Raw genomic sequence first — 27,140 nt, forward strand, 5'->3', positions numbered from 1 at the left:
TCAAACTCAAGGAGTTTGTTCTTCAAATATTCCAAGATAGGGATACTGTTGAGTGTCTCACAGAAGCTAAGCCTTGCCACTCTAGGTTTGAGTCTCATGCATCATGCATGACCGCAAATAGGTTAAGGTGTGAGGGCACTCAAGGAGTTTGAGCCCCAAATCACCTAAGCCTAGGAGTGGCGAGGCTAACACAAGCACTATTTGGGGGCCGGTTAGGAACACTTCCTCATGCCAGGCTTGTCCCAAGCACTTTAATATGGTTAACACAAGCGCTATTTCCGCTAATAGGGAGAGTCACTAAGAATAGCAATATGCCTTGGCACCCTACGGGCCCAAGAGCCCTTGGTTGTAAAGTGAGGGAGAGTGCTAAAAAGGAAGAGGGTTGGCCCTCCCTTCAAAAGGTGACTTGTATAAAAGACCAAATGGTGGACTTTGGTCTTCATTGTTGTTTGCACCAAGTTAAATACAAGGTCCCTCTTCTCTTCCAAGAGAGTTTTTTGGGTGTTCTCTTGTTTCCTTCATAGTTCCTTTGTGGTTATCACTCTATCCCCCTTCACTCCCTTCTCCTTCTTCCCTTCCTCCTTCTCCTTCTCCCTTCCTTCTCCCTCTCCCCTCCCCTCTTCCTCTTCCCTCTTCTTCACATGAAACCACATTACAATAATTCAGAGGCCGCTTGTGTGATACTTGCGGATGACTCGTGCTATGCATTGGGAGTAGCTAGGAGTGGAGACTCCATCGGCATATCTTCAACAACCCCATGACACGTGAGTCATTGCTGAGACCCACTACATACCTTGAAAGTCCAAAAAACTTTCCCATCAAAAGACTTGCAACCCTTGCAAACATTAAGCAACATACGCATGAAGTAGAGCTCTCCAGCAAATGGAAAAAATTATACATTCGGTCGATGGTATTGCCTTGCTTTCTTCTAGTCCCATTTTACCACCTTTATTCTAGACTAACTCGCCTGGAAAGTCACCATAGAGTAAATTATTTGAGTCATGGTATAATTAATTATAAGTGAACCATTTTGTGAGAGTATTATTTTTGTTCTGGTCTCTATCCACTATGTTCTGCACATCATCATCATCCCAAAATATAACGTTATTCATCATTGGCAGATGAACGTGCAACCTTTGGACATCTGACTTCTCATCGTGCATAGCATACTCATAAATCTGCCAGCATGCTTCGGATGTGATACACACCATGCATCTAAGTAGCTACTAATCTCATCAATACCACCATCGATTGGGTTGTGCATTTGTCCTATTCCTTCCACATGATTTATCTGCATCCTAATGGTTTCTCTATCATGGCCCTTGTATACGTATTTATACAAATACTTGACTGTAGTAATTGTTGAGCAAATTTCAACATTGATATGTGCCTTGTATTTCTTGGAGAGGAAAGGATTACATGGCACAATCCAACTCTTATCTAATGTATCCCCTTTCACCTGAATCTTTCTACCATCATCTCGACACATGTAAATAGGATAACCATCATTGCCCACCATAGTTGATTGAGAGAACACATGTGGGTACAACTACATCTGCCATCAACAATGCAAGTAGCAGAGGCATTGAGTGCACCACAAGGTCCATGAACATAACACTACCTAACAATCTCATGCAGCTCATGAAAAAGTGTACTATCGGATAGCTTTGTGCATACTAATCGATCATAGTGACCAATATCCACAAGTTTGAAGGCACCTTCCAAAATCAAGAGTATATGCGAGTGTGGCAAGCTTCTCTTTTGCAATTCAATCGCACATACATACCCATCTACTTTTCCAAACAAATCATGCTTCATAATTGATTGCATCATATCCTTGTGCTTTTGATAAAACACACGGGTTGTCAAATCTGGCCAATCTTGTGCAGTTTATCCTAGTAGCAGTAATCCTTCAGATATTTAAGACCAGTTCATATTGCAAGTAAATGTGATGAATAAATCAGGTTTTTCCTTTTTCCTTACAATTGCCATTGCATCTTGGTATAACTGACACATATATCGTGGCTCTCTAGTGAAGGAAGATGGCAACTATTTTGCTACTAGTAGACCTACTTATTTTTCCTCTCTCATCTTCTCTAGGTGCTTCTAAGCAGCAAACTTCTCCTTTTTGTCCTGGGTTAATGGAGCTCGTTGTCTCTTTCTCTGCTCCCTGTTTGCCTCGTTCTCTTGCGGCGATCCAATATTTGTTGGTGCTAATGGCTTCCTCCACGGAATTGATGACTTCAAAAAGATCCATGAAGCTAAATTTAAGCTATGAGAATATGGACCATAGGAACAAGAGATAGTGAGGGAGTAAGGCCAGATGGAAGAAGAGTTTGAGAGTAAGGCTATGAGATGAGTGCAAGAATGATAATGGGAGTAGACTTGAGTTCCAGAGTAAGGCTACAAATTTGCTAAAGTCTCCTCAAAATGGGTAGGTCCTTCAAACATAATTCCATTGTCACACCTACCTATATTTGGACAGTGGACATAAGACTACATTAGAGACCATGGGTTTCTTGCCATCCACTAAAGCCTTGAATATTTGATTCCTATTATTGGTAAAAATAGTTGCTGACTCCACATCTCGAGCATTCATAGCATAGGGCTTTTGTCCCCATATATATCCGACGTCATCCTCTGTGATCATCTCATTAAGACCTAGATTGAGATTCTTTATTGACATGAGCTCATCTTGATCTTCCTCAACCTCTTGATTTGACTCTTCTTCCTCTATATTTTCTCTGTCCTCCTCTTTCTCTTGCACACGAAGTTTTTGAGTGGAGAACGTTGCCTTTTTTTCAAAGTAGCCTTTGGAATTGTGTCCTTCGTATCTTTTACTTGTACTTTCTAAACGGAGGAACATTTTCTTTTTCAAAAAGTAGCCTTGGAACTGTGGCCCTTGCAATATTAATCTTTTCTATTTTGTGTCTTTCTTTTCCTTTGATAGGTTGCACCAACATGTCCATGGCTCATCCTTCCTCTTCCTCTATCTTTTGTACTTCTTGCTTCTTCATTTTTATATTCGAATGCAGCATCTTCTTCTATTTCTATCTCAAAGAATTTGCATGCAAACCCTTGATGTGGGGCTCCTTGTCTAGGCTGCTTCTGAGCCAAACTAGGAGCTCTCTCATCCTGCTTGTGTCCTCTTTGTTTCTAAACCAAACTAGCATCCATCTAATCTTGCTTGTGCCCTCCCTACTCTTGACTTAATTCATGGTCTATCTTGAGTGATGATGTCTTAAAGCACTCAACCATAATCTTTTGACACAACCTACTTGCCTTTGCATTTGGAAATGTACTCCATTCATCCATGAGAGCCTGTAATGGAGTTTGTAATCCAATAAAGTTTGATGGTGGAGGAGGTGGCATTGCGAACCTGTTTAGACCTTTTGATAAGATAAAATGATAGCCGCCAATATTAGGTTGTGAACACTTCACAAAAATATCCAAGTATGGGCTCTTTGGTTCCATCGTAATTTCCACAACCATGCTAGAAGTTATATCTTTCTTAGAGAAGCTTGCATTCCATGGCTCCTCATTTTGCTCCATATCTTTCCTCGACATCATAAGATGTAGCTCAGTTTTTCTTTGAATGAGAAACCAAACTTTTCTTCCCATGTGCATGTGAGTCCACCACTTTCCTTCAAACTTATCAAGGGCATACTCTTTCCCATTGAATTGTAAGGTGGTGCTAGAGACAAAAGCTGTAATCTCTTGAGAGTGCTCCATAATAATTGAAAACCCTACATGAAAAATAATTCACAAGACTTTAGATACAATGCTTCAATAAAATAGCCCCAATAAGGCTTTACGGACAAACTGAAAGACAATATATTTTGCCCATCATACTGTAACGTGCCCAAGCTAAAAGACAATGCATTTTGCCCATCATACTGTAATGTGCCCAAGCTGAAAGACAATGCATTTTGCCGATCATACTATAATGTGCCCAAGCTGTAATGTGTCAACTGGTACAATTATATGTGTCCATTTAAAAAAATATTTGAATGGATGATCAAAAATAGCCTCAAAGGCTTTACAAGGCTCAATATATATACATAAATTAAAAAATAGCCAGTACAGCTTTACAATGAAATGAGAAAAAATAAAACTATGATGTGTCCATCATTAACAATTACATTGTGCCCATTGAAACTCTAACTCTGATGTGTCATCTGTCATTTGAAACATTGCTCATAGGTTTGTGTTATGAGTGTGAAACCGCATGTGAACGTAGGATTGATGCTGATTAGGAACTAGTCGGGAATTTTTGAGCATGGCTTTGATTAGTTGTTTTGGAGTTCTCTCTTGTATGGATAAACTAATCTATGCTAATCTAAGCTATACCAACCGTCGAGTCGAAGAAAAGGCAAGAAATAATTTCTTTTTCATATTTATTTTAATAGGTTACCTGTAAGACAAGAGTTATAAAAAATTTTTGATTCTTTTCACATGTAATTAAAGTATATTTAATTTAGCAACAAATTTTAAACTAAATTAAATATACTTTAAATATACATTTAATCTAAAATGAATTAAAAATTAAAAATATACATACATTATTTAAGATATTTAAACTTAAATTTAAAAATACAAAAGAATTATATATTAAATTCATTAGTTTTGATTTAAATAAAAATATATATAAAAACTAATGAAATAAACATTATGTAAACACATTACGTAAAATAATTAAAAATAAAATGGTGAAACTCTAGACATCCAAAAAAATCCTTCATTCTTTTCTTTTATATATATATATATATATGTATGTATCTATATATATATATATATATGTATCTATGTATGTATGTATGTATGTATGTATGGATATATGGATGTATATATGTATATATGGATGTATATATGTATATATGTATATATATATGTATATGTATATACATATCTATGAATATATATATGCACATATATATATATGTATATACATATCTATGAATATATATATGCATATATATATATATATATATATATATGTGTGTGTGTGTGTGTATACATATCTATTCATATATATATGCATATATATATTCATAGATATGTATAAACATATATATATATATATATATACATATATGTATATATACATATATATTCATATATATATATATATATATATATATATATATATAAAGCAAAACATTTTAAACTAAATTAAATATACTTTAAATGTATATTTAATCTAAAATGAATTTAAAAATTTTTAAAAATCTTGAAAAAAAAAAGAATTAAAAATTAAAAATATAAATACATTATTTAAGATATTTAAACTTAAATTCAAAAATACAAAAAAAATTCATTAATTTTGATTTAAATAAAAAAATATATACAAACTAATGAAATAGTAAACAAATAAATTGTAAACTAAGATAAAATAATTAAAAATAAAATGGTGAAATGGTAAGAATCTAAAAAAATCCTACATTTTTTTTGTCTTTTTGTCTTATATATATATATATATATACGTATGTATGCATATATATATATATATACATTTTAATAAGTTACCTTCAATACAAGAGCTATAAACAAATTTTATTCATTTCACATATATTTAAAGTATATTTAATTCGGAATTTTTTTTAATAAATTAAATATATTCAACTAATTTAAATATACATTTTGTGAAGATTGTGGGAGAGAGGGAAGGAGTCTCACTTGCGGCTTTCTCACATGCACAAATGGGGGAATACACACACAAAGGTGGAGGCTGAAAACAGTTTTCCTCTTCTTAGTTGTGAAAGCCAAAAGAACTCTAGTACAAAGAAATAGAAGAACCCTATATGTGGGTCTCAAACCAAACTCAACTAACTAAGGTGGCATACTAACTGAGCCACGAACTAGTGTAGATAAGGATAGCTGTCATCCAGCTATTATTCGTGGGCGGTGTACCAACCGCATCTCCAACTAACAAGTCGGTGACATAAATGCACAACAGTCACCCTGGCATATCGCGAGTGGAGCTCGATATCTCAACACTCCCCCTCGAGCTCAATCCCAATTCCTGCACACCAAGCAGGTCTCTGAACTTGCGCAGCTTCTCTGCGCCCAATGCTTTCGTGAATATGTCAGCTACTTGATCCTCTGTGCTGACATAAACTAGATCAATAAGACCTAGTAAAACCTTCTCCCGCACATACTGATAATGCACCTCAATGTGCTTTGTTCTAGCATGAAAGACTGGGTTCTTTGCCAAATGTATACTGCTCATGTTGTCACAATAAATGACAACCGGCCCATCTGTAGACTGATGCATATCATAAAGTAGCTTATGCAACCAAGCTACCTCACATGCAGCCATTGCTGCACCCCTGTACTCAGCCTCTGTGCTCGACAAGGCAACTGTAGGCTGTTTCTTGCTGCTCCAAGTGACTGCAGCACTCCCAAAAGAGAACACATATCCACTGGTAGATCATCTATCTGAAATGCTACCAGCCCAATCAGCATCAGTGTATCCATGCAACTATATCTGAACCCTAGCCTCATAAAATAGTCCATACTGCAATGTGGACTTCACATACCTGAGTATGCATCTAGCTACATCCAAATGCGGTTTCCTTGGAGCCTGCATAACCTGACTTACCAACCCAACAGCATAGCTCAAATCTGGCCTGGTAATAGTCATGTAAATCAAACTTCCTACTATGCGTCTGTACATAGTAGGGTCCTTGAGAAGCTCACCTACATCTGCACTCAGCTTCACATTCTGCTCCAAAGGAACTGAAATAGGCTTACAGCCTGTCATCCCATATTTGGACAGCATGTCCAATCCATACTGCCTCTGCAAGAGCTGTATCCCACTTGGTGATCTAATCACCTCAATGCCCAAGAAATAACGCAGCTCTCCCAAATCCTAACTTCTGCCTTAGTAGCATTTTCACATGAAGGATATCTTCATCACTATCACCTGTGATGATCAAATCATCAACATAAATGACCAGCAGCATAATCCCTTTCTCTGTTTTTCTCACATAGAGTGAGAAATCTGCCTTGGAAATCTGAAAGCCAATAGTGACAAGATACTGTCCTATCTTGTCAGACCATGCTCTAGGTGCTTGCTTCAAGCCATACAAGGCTTTCTTCAACCTGCAAACAAACTCAGGATGAATAGCATGAACATAACCTGCTGGCTGCTCCATAAAGACCTCTTCTTGCAAATCACCATGCAAGAAGGCATTCTTTACATCCATCTGATGTAAAGACCATCCCTTTGATGCAGCCATAGCAATGGCTGCTCTTACGGTTGCCATCCTTGCAACCGGGCTGAAAGTTTCTTCATAATCAATGCCATATGTCTGTGCATAGCCCTTGACAACTAATCTTGCCTTGTATCTATTCACAGAACCATCTGCATTGTGCTTGATCTTATAAACCCACTTACAACCAATTGCATTCTTGCCTTTAGGCAAAGGCACCAATTCCCATGTAGCATTAGCATCCAAGGCATCCATTTCTTCATCCATGGCTTTCTTCCATTTTTCATTTCCCATGGCTTGCTCAAAAGAAGTGGGTTCTGGTTCCTGTATCACTTTGACCATATAGGCATAGTGAATGGCTGTAAATCCATCATATTTCAGCCTATCCACAGGATACCTAACCCTGGTAGACCTGCGCAAAATAGGCTCACTTCTAGGTGCTCTCAAAACATCCTAGTCTTCCTTACTCCAGGTGTAACAACAGTAGGAATACCCAACTCATCATCAATGCTCTGTTCTGAGCCACTGGATTCACCATCCACACAAGAGTGACCTGCATTCACATCATACATGGGCTGATCTACCTTCTCTTTTCCTTTTCGTGATACCTGCATACCACTCTCTGCATTGCTTTGAGGGTATTCTCCTGATCTCAATCTGCCTAACCATGGCGAAGTATGTGAACCACTGGTAGAGGACACTCCAGGTCCACTGATATTTTGTGATTGCTGCTGTGCATTCTGTGCAGCATTACCATTTTGTGCATCTACATCAATCATCACATTTACTGGTTTATACCAGCTGCTCATCTCATAAAAAACAACATCTCTGCTCACTGTGAACTTACGTGTAGAAGGGTTATAGCATCTATACCCTTTTTGCTGTGCAGAGAATAACCAATAAAGACGCACTTCTCAGCTTTTGGATCCAACTTGGACCTCAACTCATCTGGCACATGGACATAGGCAATGCAACCAAAAATCTTCAAATGAGAAATATCTGGTTTCCTACCAGTATACATCTCCTCTGGCGTCATGCCATGTATTGCTATAGTGGGAGTCCTGTTCATTATATACATTGTTGTAGCAACTGCTTCAGCCCAATAATAATCTAGTAGATCTTTTTCATTTAGCATAGTCCGAGATACCTCTCCAATATGCCTGTTTTTCCTTTCTGCAATTCCATTTTGCTGTGGGGTATGACTGCATGAATATTGCTGCTTTATACCATGCTCCTGCAAGAACCTTGCAAACTCATTTGAGAGGTACTCTCCCCCTCCATCTGACCTTAGGAATTTTATTTGTAGGCCTGTTTCTTTTTCCACAATAGCTTTGAAAGCTTTGAAGTGCCCAAACACTTCACTTTTCTTTTTCATAAAATACACCCACAGTTTTCTGCTGAAGTCATCAATAAATGTGACAAAATAGTGACAGCCTCCAATAGATGCAGCTTTTGTAGTCCACACATCAGAGTGGATTAATTGCAATGGCTTTTTACTCTCTTGAACATGCCTAGGAAAAGGTTTCCTTGCCTGTTTCCCAAATTGACAGGCTTCACAAACCTTGTGCATTTCTGCAACCTTGAATTTAGGCAATCCTGCAACAATATTTTGGGCTTGCATTGATTTAAGTCGCTGTATATTAACATGACCAATGCGTTTGTGCCAGATATCAATATCTGCAACTACACTGGTCCCATGTGCAAACATTGCTGCACTCAATTCAGGCATGTCCGCATCCAACGTAAACATCCTGCCCTTCTTCTTTCTTTTTGCTATCAAGCGACCATTATTTTTCATATCCTCAACAAAGCATCCATGAGGATTAAATCTAACGTGCAAGCCCTGCTCAACCATCTGACCAAACAGAAACCAGGTTCTTGTGATGTTCGGGACATGAAATACATCAGACAAGTATTTCTTTTTCCCATCCTGCATAGACAAAGGAATTTTGCCAATCTGCACAATAGGATGTGCAGTATCATCACCAGTCTCCACAAATCCTGGCTTTTCCATTTTCCTTGCATCTTGCATCCATTCTGCATGACCTATCATGTGGTTTGACGCACCTGAGTCAACATACCACACATCATTTTGTTCTTCTGCACTTGTCACAGAATTGGTCATATGCTGCACCATAAAGAGATGCTCATTTCTGTCATCACCCTGCCTGCTAGAAGATGCATAATTGCCTTGCTGCAATTTTCCATTCATAATGTCATTCTGCTTTTTGTAGCAGTCCTTAGCCATATGACCCATTTTGCCACAATAGTAGCATTCAACATTGCTGTTTGCATTTTGGCTTCTCTGCCATCCACCACGGCCTCTTTGGCTCCCCTTGCCTCTAGAGTTGCCACATCCTCCTGCATAGGACTGGTTTTCTTGCGTTTGCTGCATATTCTGATTTCTACCACAGCCTGCAGATCAACCTCCTCTACCTCTGCCTCTACCTCTGCCAGCATTTGAGTAGAAGACAGTTTCTTTTGAAGTTCCTGTTGAAGAAGATGCACCCCCATTTCTTTGCTCTTCAGAAATTAGAAGAGCAATCAGCTCCTCAAAATCAGGAAATTTTTCACGGACGGCAATGGATGTCCGGAACTGTGCATAATCCTTTCCTAGACCATTCAAGGTCACAAAGACCAAATCGTCATCATCCACTGGCGACCCAATGGAAGCAAGTGCATCTGCAATTTTCTTCACTTTCATGTGGTAGTCATTTATGTTCAAATTTTCTCTCTGCACATTGTGCAACTCCTGTTTGAGTTGCATTTTCCTGGCTTGCATATTTGTGCTATACATTTTTGCCAAAGTATCCCATGCCTCCTTTGGTGTATTTGCATCCTGAATATGCACAATCATGGAGTCCGAAATACTGATAGATAGCCAGTACATAACTTTCTTGGCTCTCTCATGCCATCCTTTGAATGCCTGCATTTCCTGTTGACTGGGAACATTAGGAAGAACAGGTTCTTCTTCATTTCCTATAATGAACTCCCAATAGCCTTTTCCCATCAAGAAATTCGTCATTCTAAACTTCCATGCCTGGAAGTTGTTCTTGTCAAGCTTTTCAGTGACAATCTATGAAAGGGAATCAGATGCCATTGCAAAACACTGCAAAATATTCTATCACTGCAAAAAACACGGCTTTTGCCTCACACGGGCAGAACTGCAAAACTGACGAAAGTGGTATTTCACCACACAGTCACTTCCTAGTGACAATTTTGCATCAACAGGCAACAAGCATGAATCTACAACTCCCAATATCTCTGCACACAGGCATACGATGCAATTTCTGTGGCACCTTTCCACTGACTAGCCGCACAGTGGTCGCAGCAAAAAACAAGGCCTTGTTCTAAGTGCTTGCGAAGAACTTCCGCCTTCAAAACGGGCCCCGAAACGGCCTCAAATCAGAAAAATAAAGTCACTAAGGCCTTCGCCCTTGCCCGCAGCATATACTGCGCTCTTGCCACACCGCGAAGGGCGTCTCAATCTGAAATAGTGCACTCCTGCACTTCTGGCTGTGCTACCTGCAGAGATTTGCTCCCAAACTCGAAATAGGAAAGCAACATTGGTCCTCTTACCAGGACACCACGAACTTGGCTTGCTTTCTTGAGCTCCTTACCACGAACAAGGCTCTGATACCATGTGAAGATTGTGGGAGAGAGGGAAGGAGTCTCACTTGCGGCTTTCTCACATGCACAAATGGGGGAATACACACACAAAGGTGGAGGCTGAAAACAGTTTTCCTCTTCTTAGTTGTGAAAGCCAAAAGAACTCTAGTACAAAGAAATAGAAGAACCCTATATGTGGGTCTTAAACCAAACTCAACTAACTAAGGTGGCATACTAACTGAGCCACGAACTAGTGTAGATAAGGATAGCTGTCATCCAGCTATTATTCGTGGGCGGTGTACCAACCGCATCTCCAACTAACAAGTCGGTGACATAAATGCACAACAGTCACCCTGGCATATCGCGAGTGGAGCTCGATATCTCAACACATTTATATTAAAATGAATTAAAAATTCAAAATATAAATAAATTATTTTAAAATATTTAAATTTAAATTCAATAATACATACAACCCAATAAAAAATAAAATTATAGACTTGAAAATTTAGTTTCAAATTAACTAATAATTAATTAAACCCTCCCTCTCTCCTTTAATTTGGATTAACTAATTATTAACTTATTAACTAATTAATTAGTTACTAATTAATTAAACCCTCCCTCTCTCCTTTAATTTGGATTAACTAATTATTAACTTATTAACTAATTAATTAGTTACTAATCATCTAATTAATTAACTAACTAATCAACTAATTAATTAATTTACTAAATTAATTTACTAATTAATGAAACCCTCCCTCTCCCCTTTACGTTGGATTAACTAATAATTAATTAACTAACTAACTAATCAACTAATTAAGTAACTAGTTAATTTACTAACTCCGTATAAACCCCTCTCCTTATTCTCTCGCAGTCGCGCCAGGGAATAAGGGAAGGAGATGCAATCCCTCCTTTCCTCATCTCGCTCCCTCCTTCCATCATCTCTACGCCTCCTCCTTACATCATCTCTGCACCCCTCCTTCCATTGTCCATGCATAGGTCCATACCTTTGCCAACATTCAAGACCTGATCTTAAAGCTCCCCATGCTCGATGAACATCCTAACAAGCTGTTAAGGAGTCAAGGACTGGATACCGATGAGGAGCTTGCAGAATATAGTGGCCCCTGTTAGAGCCACTTCAAAGGTGGTTCAAATTCATGAGCTCAAGTAGCTCCGATAAAACATTATCCAATGCCAAGACCACTTTTGCTAGGCAGGAACTAAATAAGCCACAATCTAGATACATGTTTTGATGATAAGTTTACTACTGACACACTCCTCTTGCTCGACCTCGATCACTAAGTGGATCCCCTCTCTCACCCTATTCTTAGCCTCTGCCATCCACATGATTTTGTGACTCACCTCCTCTTTTTTTGGAAAGTATTTCTTACCCTGGTATTGGGTCAATCTGGCCACCTGAAACTTCTACCCCAAATGTCATGTTGTATCAGGGGATCCATTCCTCTGGCCTCTGAGGTTTTACCCTCTACTATATATATCCATACACAACCTCCATGCCATCCTAGGAATGAGAGGACTTCCATAGAGTTTTTGAACCATGTTGGTTGCCAACAAAGATAAGGTGTCCATCTCTCATACTGAATGATCTTTCTGTCATTCCATATGACTATCTTTTGATCAAGGTGTGCATGTAGGATAAGGCCAATCATGAGTTTGATCTATCCATGAAGGCTTTTGAAGGATAAGCAACAAAGGAAGTCCTACAAGGTTGAGCGATGGGAAATCCCAAGCCGACCACTCAAACTTTGTTAGGGCCTATTTTCCTAGTTTTTGTGATACATCGAGGATTCCTAGCGATTTTTATTATCGAGGCCACCTCCAGATACCATAATTTGCTTGAATTTTGGTGGAGCCCCGACCCTAAGTGGATGAACCATAGACCACTCATACGCAGCTTTACCACAAATTTGCCAATCTCAGTATTGTGGACTTGAATGTACTCCACGTCATTGAACAATGGAAGGAGGCCTGGCATTTGGATCTTGACAACATTCTTGTTAGAATCAATGCCTTGTACCCATGACCCTCCAAGATCACTTCTGGGCATGCGGATCCCATCCCCCCTCATTTTTTGCATGGACATCCTCTAGAAATCTTGTATTATAACTCCAACTCGAGCACCTCCCATCTCCTCTAATGAAGCATCCAGCTATGAAATGGAAACACAGGTTGGCAGGGTTCCAACATCCACGTTGACAAGGTGGAGTTCAAATTTCCAACTAGGACATTGCCATATTTAATACTCCACTACGTGTACCTTTCTCTACTTTACACTTGACTATGCCACCTATCCATCCTTGCCTCTTCATTGAGGTTAGTGTCTCATTTAATACAACAGAGCACTATTGTCCTTGTTTGAGCATATATTCTCATACATCATAGCATCATCAGAGAGGTAAAGCGCCATCTCTCCCTATGTATGACCCATCATGTTGATCCCTTTCTGGATGGAGGAATGCGACAAGGCATACCGGCAACTCAAAATTCAACTCTCATGTGCACCGTTGTTGATGTCTCCCGATTGGGAGAAGAACTTTCATGTGTTTGTTGATGCTTCGGATAGGGCTATTGGCAGCATCTTGATGCAGAAGGATCTAGACAAATGGTATCGCCCAATATATTATGCGAGCTGATGACTTTTGGTAGCTAAAAAGAATTATTCCATCACTGAATGAGAAGGATTGGGAATTATTTATTTAATGAAGAAATTTTGGCATTACCTGTTGGGCCGACCTTTTGTATTTCATGTTGACCATTTCGTGTTGCTGTACTTAGTCAAACTGTAAAATCTTATAGGTTTATGGGCACGTTGGGTGTTGTTGCTATAGGAATATGATTTTGATGTCATTCATCGGCCAGGCTCGCAGCATGCGGTAGCTGACTACTTATCTCGATTGGAGATGAGTTACTTGATGTAGAGCTTGCGGCTATCTTTCAGGAAGATTCAATCGATGTGGATCTCAAGTTGATTTCAAGAGGCCCGTGGTCTTGGTATGATGAAATGCTCTTGTTCCTGACTACTGGAGTGATGCCCCAGTGCCTGAATCAAGACCAAAGGAAGCGATTGGCATCACGAAGCCAATCTTTTGAGGCAGTGATAGGCCAATTGTATCAACGGCATTTGACGAAGGCCTTGCTATGGTGTGTCCAGCCTCATGAGCAAGAGGCAGTGTTGATGGAGGCCCATTGCAAGGTTTCAGGTGGACATTTTGCAGGGGCAATAACTACGAAAAAAATTCTACAAGCAGGCCTATGGTGGCCATGCAGAAAGATGCCTGGTGGCTCGCAAAGAGTTGCGATCTCTATCAATGGTTGGGTCAACCCACAGATCACGATTTAATGCCTCTAAACCCTATCTTGTCACTTGAACCATTCTAGAAATGGGGTCTAGACTTCATGGGTCCATTCCGGCTGGCTGCTACTTGCACGTGGAATTGTTACACATTGGTGGCAATTGATTATTGTACCAAATGGGTGGAGGCATGGGCTCTACAAGATAACACCACAAATTCTATTGCAAAATGCCTCTATCGAGATGTGTTCACCCGGTTTGGTTGTCCAATCAAGCTAGTCATTGAGACAAGGGTACCCACTTTGTTGTCAATGTCATTAAGCGGATGAATTCTTTCTAGATGGTGATTCACAAGAAGTCTTCTTCCTGCTACCTGGAGACTCATGGATTGGCTGAATCAACCAATCATACATTCAAGTAGATCATTTCGTTGTTAGTGTGACTGAGCACTACACGTATTGGGATGAAAAGTTGTTAGCAGCATTATGGGCTTGCCGCACATCCTTCAAGGTGGCAACAAGGTTGACTCCTTTCAAGATGGCATTTGGGATAGAAGTAATTACACCAATTGAGCATGTAGTTCCTAGTTTGTAGATTGTGGTGGAGGATAGGCTTCTTCCGCAGGAGTCTATGGTATTTTGCCTAGATGTACTCGCCTAGCTGAATGATATGCAGATAGAAAGCTATTATCTCACTTTGGAGGTTCAAGCAAGGCAGAAGCTAAGGGTGGATTTGGCTTTGAAAAAGAAGTTGTTCAAACGTGGGCAATTGGTGTTGTTGTTCAACAATCATCTAGGGCGGATGTCGAGGAACCTAAAGCTACGATGATTGGGACCATTCTGGATATTCCATGAGTGCGTGTCTACATAGTTTTATCTTGCGGACTTGCAAGGGCATGTTCTTCTACATCCTGTTAATGGCTTTTGACTGCATCCTTATCATCATGAAGGAAGTCTTCAGTGCCCCTTTCTAGTATCTAATGAGGCACAAATTTCCTAGGTTGAGGTGGAGGTAGTAGAGCAATCATAGGAGGACATGTGGCAGAGGATGGTAAGATGCATGATGATAGGAGTCTTTTGCAAGGTCCTATCCTAGCCTCCATGCAACACCTTGTCATCAAGGAGGGGTATTGGTGATTTGGACTACAATCTTTTGTCATTTTTTTGCATGTACCTGTTGCGTTCCTAGTTTTCCTCATCACATTATCAGTTCTTTCAGCTTCCTTCATCTTTCTCACTCTGATTGCATTCAGCTCTCTTTGCTTCTCCCTGCTTCGCATCGCTATGATGATGGCACACACACAATTTCATCCTTTCATCCCATTAGTGTATATTGATTCTTAGTCCATCAATGGATGTCTACAAAGGCTGAGGATTTGAAGTTTCAAAAGCATTGATTGGCTGAACATCCACTCGGCAAAGAGTTAGCACTTTGCTTAGCAGCTTACACTTAGATCAGCTATGGAATTTTTGGGAGAGCATTGGGAGCTCACCACCCAATTGATTTATTAGCGGCTATTTTTGCGGATGGATGGGGAGCTGTTTGTGCAACCATCGTGTTCAGTGGAAGAGATGGTGGCCGAGTTTGGCAATCCTACTCGAGGTGTGAGTATAAGCTAAGCACGTGTAAAGATGTTCAAATTCGCGGTCTTTATCTCGCTAGATTTTGGAGCCTATTTGTTTGCAAGCAAAGACCTACAGGATCCCTCCCAGGTCTCGTGGAATGATCATGGTAGTAGAGCAACAACTAGTGTCTTGGGCATGTGTTTTGAAGGAGAGAATCCATGTAGAGGGGCAGACGGTGGCAATAGCCATAGAGAAGAAACAAGCAGTGAATTCAAAGATTGGGCAGATTTTAGAGGTTTCATTTCCCTTACAGCTTGACTCTACTATCCCTCAAAGGAATACGGCACTAGTTCTGACCCTTAAGCCAGAAGGACCTCTACAAGATGTGGTTGAAGGCTCATCTAGCCGAGAGCCTAAGAAGCAGAGACATCAAGGTCCTCGGATCATGCAGGGAGTGCTTCCCTCTATTGCTCCCCTTACTCCTTCCCATGCACTCATGACATTAGTAGGGGTTTCAAAGAGTTTGTTGCACAGTGGGTTGTCATCATAAACACAGTTCAATGTGATGCCCCCACTCGCCCATCAGTAAATTCTGAGAGTGGGTGACTATTTTAGTGGCACCTGTGTCGACGGTGGTGGGTATTTCATCCGAAAGTTCAGTGGTTGGCGGTTCACTTACTCAAAGATGGCTGGAGCAGCTCCAACGCACATCGACAACCTCCATTGCAGTGGTAGTAGTAATGACGATAGTAGTAGAGGAGGTCATTGTAGGAGTCTCTAAGCCTGGGGTGGTCTCTTCAACACCCTCAGCTGGATTTTCATTGCAAGTGCAACCAATGCATGTCCAGCTTCAATTTTTTGCACAACTGCTAGCCTTACTTGTGACACAGTGTTTTGCGAGAACCGATCCCTCTAGAGTTACGGCCTTAGAATCTGAAGCTCTTTAGTTGTTGTGAAGTGAGAATGAGGCCCTACAAAATCATAATGCGAGGATGCAGCAACTGGAAGTGCGGGTTGCAATCCTTGAAGCACAAGTGCAAGTAGCCACGAAGCGTAGTCAGCGGCTACCCACAGCAATTGCATTCGGAGTATGTTTCAGGCATTCAGGATGAGTTAACACATGGAAAAGAGAGGAATGCGATAGAAGAATATGGAATGCAGAGAAGAACCGAAGATGGAATGCAGAGATGAAGTGAAAAGGGAATGTGGAATTTGGAATGCATAATGTGGAAAAGCGAAAAGCAAAATGCAGAATGCGGATAAGAGGAGAAGAGGGAATGTGCTATACAGAATGCCAAAAATGGAGAAATGTGAAAGCAAAACACAAAACGCAAAAAAGAAGTGTAGAGGGAATGCGGAATTTAGAATAGCAAAACAAAAAAGGAATGTGGAGAAGAATTAAAGAGGGAATGTGGAACGTAGAATGGCAAATGTGGAGAGCTAACTAACAATGTAGTTGAGTATAATGCTTTGGTTTGGAGGGTTGTCTTCAAAATCAAGTTAAAGAATTGGAAGTAAGAGGAGATTCTCAGCTTATTATAAAGCAAATGCAAGGGCATTATGTAGAATCCCGTAGCATAGAATAGTTGCATCTTGAAAGAGGTGTGAGAGCACAATGAAACAAAATGTAGTTCTCTATTATAGATTGTGAGAGAGAGGACTCTCTCTTCTAGAAAGGGGGAGAAGGTAGTACCTTCCCTACATAAGTGGCAATCGGCCCCTACATCAGTGGGAATCAGCCCCTACATCAGTGGGACTGGCCTAAATCAAAGGAACCTCCCATGTGGGGGCCTTTGTCTTACATCATCACTTAGGTCACACATACTAGACACATCATAGCACTTGATGTGCCTTTACAACACACACAAACACACATATGACTCCCCTAGATGCACACATGCACCATAGAGCAAGCCCTTGATCATACTTATCCCAACATACCCCCCCTCAAGGGGTTGCCTCTTGCAGTGTCAAGGATACATCTAGTCTCATAGTTTCTCATGCCATCTCATGGTGGTCAAGGATAAATCTATGGCTAGGATCTCATGCTAGCAAGGGTTCCCAAGGGTGTGAGGTTCACAGAAATGGGATAAACAAAACACATATCACATGGTCTATAGCATATGGTGACTAGAGGTGATTTACAAAATAACATATGATATTCTTTTTGGAATACTAAAGGCAGAGAACCTCAAAATTTGACCAAGTGATGATAAACAAAAATTCAAAAGACAAAGTGCTTAAAAAGCATAGTCTTGATAGGAGGCCTCATCTTGTGGAGGCACATCAATTGAAAGTAAATTGGCAGGTTTTGGCTTTGTAGTTGCTTCCTTTTTTGCTTTACAATACTTTTCATGGTGATTGTTTTTGCCACAATGTTTGCAAGGATTGATCTTGAAGCAATCTTTTGAGAGGTTATTAGTCTTCCCACAATGTCTGCAAGGTGAAAACTTGCCCTTTTGAGTTTTTATGGCATAGGCTGTGTCATTGCCTCTCCAAATTTCCATGTGCCTTTCTTCTTCTTGAAGAGCAGTAATAAGACCTTCAAGAGTAGGATTAGGAAGATTTTTCAAAGTGGTAACAACATGATCATAATCTTCAGGCATACTTTTGAGCAATACTGCCATTGCAACATATGTAGTGATTGGAGAGTTGATAGAAGCAAGTTGAGTCATGAGACTCCGCATGTGATTGACATGGGCAGCCAAGGGAGTGCCACTAGCCATCTTTAATTCAAAGAAAGCAATCTTAAGTGACAATTTTGAGATGTGAGAGCTAGCACCAAAAATAATATCAAGCTTCTGCCAAGCTTCAGAAGGAGACTCCAAATCAGAAATGTGATGAATATAGTCATCTCCTAAGCCAAGAGCAATAATGCCATAGGCTTTCTTCTCTCTAGCAGGATCTCATGTCGGGCGTGTAGGAGATGAGGATTCTCCAGCATTAGAGGCTACTGAAGAAGAAGTTGAAGTAGGTTTGACAAGCCCCCCGAGGTTTTCCCTCATCAATGCAAACTTAACTTTCATCTGCCATGTGTGAAAGCCTTTACCATTGAACTTATCCATATTCAAGAAGGTAGCCCATGAGAGGGTCTAACCCAAAATGGGCAGTGTCTACTCTCTTGCAAGGCTAGAAAGAGTTTGAAAAACTTCAAATTACAAGCATTTAGTGTAGCAAAGACTTGTAACCAAATTCCATACTACAAATCATAATGGAAATGATGCTTCAACTTGCATGCTTCATAGAGGTGGCTAAATGAAAGTATTCCAAGCAAATCCAGGTATAGCAACTTAAAGGAAAGTTTTAGCCACAATTGTACTGATGCTATTCAACACTTTAAAACATCAGAAACGCTAAAGTAGCATCTAATGTAGCATCAAACTCACAATATTGTCAAAACTGTCCAAAACAGAGGCTTGAACTTGGAGGGTGCAATTCTCATAGCTCATAGCTCTATTCAAGGGGATTTTTATGCAAGAAGAAAGGCCTTATAACAGAGAAGGTCCTCCACCAAGGAAGAGCACAATGTTGCGCCAGGTCGCCATAGCCAAGCTTGATAAAGTTGACTGTTTTTTTCATTTTTTCTCCTCCAATTCTTGACCAAACGGGCTTAGATTTCATCAGCAGCTTGCATGTATGTCGTCCAGCTTGAGCTCATAGGGATTTTAGATAGGTAAGCATAGAGGCAGCATTATGCGATAGATTGGCGAGCAGTCTTCGTGTTGGCATTGCATGTATAAAAGAAATATCTCTAATTGCTTGCAGTTGGAAGGTCACCCGTACATGAGGAGTCTACAGCTCAGAGGGTTTGAATAATAGTTGCTTGTTGGTAGAGAACAGGCTCTCACAAAATTTGGGGAAGAAAGAGGAAAATGGAGATGATGAAGAAGCTTTGAGAAAACTAATAGTTTATGCTAGAGAGAGCATCTAATGCTAGGCTAGGCTAGATCTAGAACCTAAAGCACTGATACCAAGTTTAGAACCCATAGGATAGAATAGATGCATCTTGAAAGAGGTGTGAGAGCACAATGAAACAAAATGTAGTTCTCTATTATAGATTGTGAGAGAGAGGACTCTCTCTTATAGAAAGGGGGAGAAGGTAGTACCTTCCCTACATAAGTGGCAATCAACCCCTACATTAGTGGGAATTAGCCCCTACATTAGTGGGATTGGCCTAAATCAAAGGAACCTCCCATGTGGGGGCCTTTGGATTACATCATCACTTAGGTCACACACACTAGACACATCATAGCACTTGATGTGCCTTTACAACACACACAAACACACATATGACTCCCCTAGATGCACACATGCACCATAGAGCAAGCCCTTGATGATACTTATCCCAACATATTACAAGACAAGAAGTCCACATTTGAAGGAGCTTAATCAAAAGGCTATGGCATTATGTACTCAGTTTGATTTTTGCAAGTTTGTTCATATAAATAGAAAAGAAAATCAAAGGGTAGATGAGTTAGCTACTCAAGCCATTGTAGTACAAGATCGGGGGGCGGTTTCTTTGGTAGACACTGGATGGCCAAAACTACAAGATGTTCAGCAATATGTGGAAGAAGGCATGTTTCCTCGAGGGTTAACTCCACAACAAAAGCAGAGATTGGTTACTTTTGGCCATGCTTCCATAAGGATGTATATGAATGTCACCAATGGAGCCTATCAGCTTGAGAATGTTGACAGCATGGTCATATCCGGATGCACCAATGAGTATCACCTTAAATTCTTCTATGCTCGACCACCTTGAGGGCCAGCAGACCCTCTCTATCACTAGAGAGGATCTGCTGGGGGGGGAAAGATGTGACACCAAAAATTGATATTTTTTATTTGGCATTGGTATTGTTTTCTTCTATGCTTGATAAGAGTTTGAGTATCAAGTGATAGCCTAGCGGCTTCTATTTTCTAAGATATTGTATGGGATTGAGAGGATGAGTGGAATGGATCATTGTAAATACCATTGGTATGAATTATAAATACCTTGGTATGGGGTGAGAGTTATTTGTGTATGGGATATAATGGGGTTTTTAGAAAATAGGAAGAGTGAGTCATATAAGAGATGGGCTCATGTCCATGTGTTCCAATAATATAAGAGAGTCCACATGCCAAGTGTGTGGAAGGCATGTGGAGGAGGGTGGAGTCAAGAGGAATCCTTCTAGAATTCCTATGTGAAATAAAAAGGATGTGGACATATGGAAAAGAGAGGGTCCCTATGGGCTCCATGTGGGGAGACTCTTGACTTTCTCAATATTTTAAGAGTCTTGAGCATCTTTTGATGGGACACATGGCAAGAGTAGCCAAAAAGGACATCGATGGTGACATACGGGCTTATGTGATTGATGGGGAAAAGAATCTACAGGGAGCAATTGTAAATGGGTGAAGGAGGGTGAAAAAATGTCTATAAAAGGAGCCCTTCTCTCCCTTTTTCATCATCTCTTCTACCATTAGGCCTCATGTTGCTGTAGCTCTAGTCTCCTCAAGCCTCTTCCATGAGCCTTCTCTCCCTCTTGTAGATATTCTCTTATGTAGACTCTTGAGTCCATCTCTCTCTATGAGTACTCTTGGAGCTTCCGCTCCCTCTTGTATGTATGAAACCTCTTCTTCTCCCTTGTGTTTTTAGTATTTTGAGTTGTATTGGAGTGGATCTCACTCTATTGACAACGAAGATCACTTCGTATTCCCTCTCTTGAGTCTCTCTTCTCTTTTCTTTCTTTCAAAGCCTTAAAAGTTCTTTCTATTCGGCCGCTCATTGCACACAGATGGTCCACCCATTTGCCGAGCCACCAAGGGAGTTACTTACCCTATTCTAGGCAAAATCTATGAGTGGTGGATCATTGATAAAGGTGGAGTCTTGAGGGAGCATCCTGCTCAGGCAAAATTAGCATGGGTGGAGGGCAGTTTTCATGACAGTTTGACCCCCTGTTAGAGTTTTGCTCATAATTTTCCACTCGTTTCGATATTGTGAGGCTCCCATAGTAGACAATCAGTGCACCAACATGGAAGCTATATGTTAGCCAAAGTTTAGATCAGCCCCTTGTGACCTCATGGATTCCAAAGTTTAGATCAGCCTCTTGTGACCTCATGGGTTCTTTAGCTTTAAAAAAATATTGAGAACTCTACATTATGTAGCTTGATACAAAATTTCTCCTTTAGGGAGATTAGAACTATGCATTGGCTATATGTTATAACCTATCTTCTCTCAAAGTGTGGTGAAATCCAATGAAAGATTGAACAATGAGATAGTCCAACTGTGGGATTTTCCTATTTGCCTTATAAGATCATGCAAAGATGGTCCGAACATTTATTTTTCTTTGATGGGCATTTAAAAATGATTGGTGGCTAAACCTTCACAAAATTTTCAAACATTTCAACAGGAAAAAAAGATAAGGGAGCATCTGGCTATGGTGAGCATGCTTACCAAGGCTTCAAGAAAGGTCACTTGTGAGGAAATGTGTCAAGGTTCACATCCAGCAAGAGTGCAGCACTTGGAGTGGTTTTCTTCCCCTTGCTCTACAAAGTGGTGGACAAGGAGAAGGGCAGAGTGTGTGTATGTGTGTGTGTGTTTGTGAGAGAGAGATAGAGAGAGAGAGAGAGAGAGAGAAAGAATACTATAGGACACTGAATTTTTCTAAAGACAAAGATTTAACCTGCTTAAAATTATCCAATGATAATGAATTAATCGTATGGTACGACGAGCCCGACCTAGTTGGGAGATTAGTGTGTGTGTTTAGATTTAATAATCCCATCAATAAATGAGCCATACAATTAATTCAATCATTTGGATAAAAAAGCATTGGTTGGAAGATATAAATAAATAAAACTAAATTGAAGTACCATTTGACAATTGTTGGCTCGTTCCCATGGCTTCCACAAGAAGAGCAGGGTATTCTTAGTATGCAGGGTTCCGAGGCTTTTTGTCACCTACATATATATCGGGGTTGTCATTTGTAGTACACGTGTAGCTTAGGACCTCAAGTCGTATTTTGGTGAGAGACGTAGGCTTAAGTGTGGTAAGAAAACATAGTGCATGCACTTGTGAAAGAGCGTGCATCATCATGGTTGAGGTAATGAAGGCTTTTGCCTTCATTGTGGGTTGAAGGCTTTAGGAGGAGTTTTAAGGGCTAGAGGGAGGTTCAGGGTTTAGAAGGAGGTTCCAAGGTTTAGAGAGAGGTTCCATAGTTTAGAAAAGGTTCTAGAGTGTAGAAGAGGTTCAAGGGTTAAAAGGAGGATCCAAGGTTCAGGGTAGAGTACATGGTGGAGAACTCGTCTCCCTCATAGTTCATGGAGGTTAAGAATTGAGGAATCAATGGTTTAGGTGGAGGATAGGAGTGGGAGAGGAGGAAGATGTAAGAGCATGGGGGGAAAGGAGAGAGAGAAGAGGGAGAAAGAGGAGGGAGGAGGAGGAGGGGGGAGAAGGAGGAGGAGGAGGAGGGGGGAGGAGGAGAGGGAGAGGATGGGTTGCAAGATTGGAGGAGAGGGGAGGAGGATTTCTAAGGTTAGGACATGCTTTTGGACGTGGAGTGCAAGGAAGCATGGACACTTGAGACAATTTCTTGGAATACCAAAGTAGAACTCAACACAATGCCCCAAGAGTGTGGGCTTCATTCCATTATGGGGTAGTTATACAAGTTGGAAAGCTTCTCTCTCTGCATGTAGGAATTATAAGAAATTCTCTCTCTACATGTAGAACTTGCGTATAGAAGTTACATGTAGGAGTTGCAAGTTGCATGTAGGAGGAGTTGCATGTTGCATGTAGGAGTTGCATTAGAACTTGCTTGTAAACATGCATGTAGGAGTTGCAAGTAGAACTTGCATGTTGAGGATTCCTAAGAGAGATTATTCCTAGCCTCATGCAAGTACAAGCGGAGCTTTTCTGCAACTCTACACACACATTCTGTACTACCTAAGTCCATGTTGGTATAGAGACAATATACTCCCATATCCACTTTATTACCCATCCTCGAGCTATGGCTTATTGTGAGCATGTTGCTGGGACACCATGCATGTAATCTAGTGGTTGTCGAACTTCTGTTGTGCAAGTCGAACCAACTGTAAAGCCTTAGCACCATACAATTTTTTCTCAATTTCCAGGTAGCTTGTATCCACCATTTGTTCGAATAGAGATACATGGCATGCTTTTAAGAAGATGACTCTTTGATAGAGTCAGCTTGTAATCTGAGCATCGATCCATTCATTGGGATTAAAATTGAGTGGAGGAAAATGGCTATCCATGTGACATGGGACCTCCAGAATATCAAGTGGAGGAAAATGGCTATCAAGGTGACATGCTACTGAAGTGCTATGATTATTGTGCCTTGGATATTCCATTCTACACTAGAGTATGGTTTGATCATTGGCCAATTAATAGTGCTATCTTCACCCAAAGTGTGTATGTTGGCTTCTATCTGTGACATCGTGGAATGGCATAGACCTTGGGATGGGTTCAGAGACATGGAGGTACATGCAGGTACTCTTTCAAGAAGATTACATCAAAGAGCTTGGGATGGTGCCAATCACGTTGGGGATCCAACTTGCTTATCCAATCTTCAGTAATTTGATGATTTCAAAGGTTGGTAGGGAAGTTTTTTAGGGTCCATCCACCTCGAGTTTTCATATCAGGATATTTTCTTCAAAATTCCTTGATGGGGTTACTGGGAAGTGGTATCTCATCAAAATCATACCCATCACTAGAATTTGGCATGGGATTATGAATTGGATTATCCAGATCTTGATATTCAAACTCAAATACTCTGTCATTTTTTGCTGATGGTAGCACAAGTAGACTCGGAGGTGATGACAGGGCAGGGATAGAATTTGGGGACATGGGGGAGAAATATGTAAGAGTGTTAGTTGTGGAAGGGGGACCAGAGGGGAGGAGGCAAAGAACTAGGCAAATGGTTTGCACATCTTGGTAATCCTCAAGGGTAGTATTAGCAAGGGAAAGGAAGAAGCTAGGTGTGAGGGGCTAGTAAAAGTTTGTGACTGTTAGGTTAGTTGAAAATGGTGAGAGGCATGAGCAAAGAGAGGTGAAGGGAATAGCAAAATATGAGTAGACCTGCAGTGTCCTCTAGCAGTGGTTCACATACTTCGCCATGGACAAGCAGATTGAGATCAGGAGAATCTCCTCAAATCAATGCAGATAGTGGTATGCAAGTATCACGAAAAGGAAAAGAGAAGGTAGATCAGCCCATGTTTGATGTGAATGCAGGTCACTCTTATGTGGATGGTGAATCTAGTGGCTGAGAACAAAGCATTGATGATGAGTTGGGTATTCCTTCTGTTGTTACACCTAGAGTAAGGAAGACCAGGGATGTTTTGAGAGCATCTAGAAGTGAGCCTATTTTGTGCAGGTCTACCAAAGCTAGATATCCTGTGGATAGGCTGCAATATGATGGATTTATAGCCATTCAGTATGCCTATATGGTCAAAGTGATACAGGAACCAGAACCCACTTCTTTTGAGCAAGCCATGGGAAAAGAAAAATGGGAGAAAGCCATGGATGAAGAAATGGATGCCTTGGAAGCAAATGCTACATGGGAATTGGTGCCTTTGCCTAAAGACAAGAATGCAATTAGCTATAAGTGACTTTATAAGGTCAAGCACAATGCAGATGGTTCTGTGAATAGATACAAGGCAAGATTAGTTGTCAAGGGGTATGCACAGACATATGGCATTGATTATGAAGAAACATTCAGTCCAGTTGCAAGGATGGCAACCGTAAGAGCAGTCATTGCTATGGCTGCATCAAAGGGATGGTCTTTATATCAGATGGATGTAAAGTATGTGAACCATTGCTAGAGGAGACTACAAGTCCACTAATATTTTGTGATTGCTGCTGTGAATTCTGTGCAGCATTACCATTTTGTGCATCTACATCATCAATCACATTTATTGGTTTATACCAGCTGCTCATCTCATAAAAAACAACATCTCTGCTCATTGTAAACTTACAAGTAGAAGGGTTATAGCATCTATACCTTTTCTGCTGCAGAGAATAACCAATAAAGATGCGCTTCTCAGCTTTTGGATCCAACTTGGATCTCAAATCATCTGGCACATGAACATAAGCAATGCAACGAAAAACTTTTAAATGAGAGATATTTGGTTTCCTACCAGTATACCTCCTCTGGCGTCATGCCATTGCTGTAGTGGGAGTCCTATTCATTATGTAGACTACTGTAGCAACTACTTCAACCTAATAATAATCTGGTAGGTCTTTCTCCTTGAGCATGGCACGAGATACTTCTCCAATATGCCTGTTTTTCCTTTCTGCAAGTCCATTTTGCTGTGGGGAATGACTGCATGAATATTACTGCTTTATGCCATGCTCTTGTAGGAACCTTGCAAACTCATTTGAGAGGTACTCTCCCCCTCCATTTGACCTTAGGCATTTTATTTGCAAGCCTGTTTCTTTTTCAACCATAGCTTTAAAAGCTTTGAAATGCCCAAACACTTCACTTTTCTTTTTCATAAAATACACCCAAGCTTTTCTGCTATAGTCATCAATAAAAGTGACAAAATAATGATAGCCTCCAATAGATGCAGCTTTAGTAGTCCAGACATCAGAGTGGATTAATTCCAATGGCCTCTTACTCTCTTGAACATGTCTAGCTCGCCACGGATAGGCAGATTGAGATCAGGAGGATCTTCTCAAAGCAATGCAGATAGTGGTATGAAAGTATCATGAAAAGGAAAAGAGGAAGTAGATCAGCCCATGATTGATGTGAATGCAGGTCACTCTTATGTGGATGGTGAATCCAATGGCTCAGAACAAAGCCTTGATGATGAGTTGGGTATTCCTTCTATTGTTACACCTGGAGTAAGGAAGACAAGGGATGTTTTGAGAGCACCTAGTAGTGAGCCTATTTTGTGCAGGTCTACTAGAGCTAGGTATCCAATGAATAGGCTAAAATATGATGGATTTACAGCCATTCACTATGCCTATATGGTCAAAGTAATACATGAACCAGAACCCACTTCTTTTGAGTAAGCCATGGGAAAAGAAAAATGGGAGAATGCCATGGATGAAGAAATGGATGCCTTGGAAGCAAATGCTACATGGGACATGGTGCCTTTGCCTAAAGACAAGAATGCAATTGGCTGCAAGTGGGTTTATAATGTGAATCACAATGCAGATGGTTCTATGAGCAGATACAAGGCAAGATTAGTTGTCAAGGGTATGCACAGACATATGGCATTGATTATGATGAAACATTTAGTCCGGTTGCAAGGATGGCAACCATAAGAGTAGTCATTGCTATGGCTACATCAAAGGGATGGTCTTTACATCAGATGGATGTAAAGAATGCCTTCTTGCATGGTGATTTGCAAGAAGAGGTCTATATGGAGCAGCCACCAGGTTACATTCATGCTATTCATCCTGAGTTTGTTTGTAGGTTGAAGAAAGCCTTGTATGGCTTGAAGCAAGCACCC

This window comes from Dipteris shenzhenensis, chromosome 27, assembly GCF_047967505.1.
Source record: "Dipteris shenzhenensis isolate YYH24624 ecotype China chromosome 27, Dip_SZ_1.0, whole genome shotgun sequence".
In the NCBI taxonomy this organism is placed as follows: domain Eukaryota; kingdom Viridiplantae; phylum Streptophyta; class Polypodiopsida; order Gleicheniales; family Dipteridaceae; genus Dipteris; species Dipteris shenzhenensis.